Below are 1,294 nucleotides of genomic sequence, written 5' to 3'. Positions count from 1 at the left end.
TAGCCATGCTAAAGTCTATTAAACTCTTCTATCCATTGCAGCTCATTATGATTATGAGATTTGGCAAATGGATGTCAAGACAGCTTTCCTAAATGGAAGTCTTGATGAATGCATCTATATGAAGCAACAGAAGGTTTCATAAACAAGGACAAGAAAATTTGCTTTGCAAATTGAATAGGTCCATTATGGCTTAAACAAGCATCTAGGTCATGGAATACTTGTTTTGACCAGGCGATCAAAAGTTTTGGCTTTGATCAGTGTCATGATGAGTCTTGTGTGTATAAGAAATGGAATGGTAGTAAGGTGTTTTTCTGGTACTATATGTGGATGATATTCTGCTTATAGGGAATTGTGTAGGTATGTTGAATTCTGTCAAAGATTGGCTATCCCAACGTTTTGATATGAAGGATTTGGGAGAGGCTGCTCATTGTGAATACTCAAATTTGAGGCTCAAAAAGCCTGTTGGTTGACTTTGCTACAGTAAATTTGACTGTGCTACAATGAATTTGCTACAGCAAATTTAATTGTGCTACAGTGCATTTGCTACAGTAAATTGACTTTTCCTGGACTGCAACAGTCCGGCCGGACCGGACGGAGGCCATTTCGGAAGTTCACCGGAAATATATCAATATGGTACTGAAACGTCCGGAATTTACGAGGATCGCGAAACAGGTCCCGGAATATTTTCGGAGGTCCGAAACTCCAAAACAGCTCACGAAGCGACACACGGTGGCCGCACCGGCCAGGGGCGAAAGCCACCAAGAGAGGGAGGGGGGAGAAAAGAGAGGGAGAGAAAAATAGAAAAGGTGGGAGGGGACAATAGAGAGAGAGCGGGAGAGGCAACTAGAAGCGCGAGGGAGAGGCCTAGCGCGAGCGGGCGAGGCCCCTAGCGCGCGCGGGCGAGACCTCGCAGCGCGGGCGAAACCTCTAGCCTCGACGCGGGCGAGGCCTCCCGAGCGGGCGAGGCCTCGCGCGAGCGCGAGGGCGAGGCCTCTCGCCGCGCGAGCGAGGCCTGTCGCCCGCGCGCAGGGCCTGGCCCCCCCTCGCGCAACGGGCGAGGCCTGCCGCCAGCACACGCGGGGCCTCTCGCCCTGCGCGGGCGGGGCCTGTCGCCCCACCGCAGGGCAGTAGCTACCGCCGAGCCTGGGCGGCAGCTACCGCCCAGATTTTCTGGCGGTGGCTACCGCCATGCACGGCGGCAGCCACCGCCCGGGACCCGAAAATGGCCTATAAATAGGCCATTTTCAGGCTGTTTTTGACACCTCTTGTCTGTATTGACGGACGAAACCTCTCT

Source organism: Jatropha curcas, chromosome 9 (assembly GCF_041381405.1).
Source record: "Jatropha curcas cultivar XTBG-Jc1 chromosome 9, XTBG_Jcur_1.0, whole genome shotgun sequence".
Classification (NCBI taxonomy): Eukaryota; Viridiplantae; Streptophyta; class Magnoliopsida; order Malpighiales; family Euphorbiaceae; genus Jatropha; species Jatropha curcas.
Note: the sequence above shows the minus strand (reverse complement) of the source record.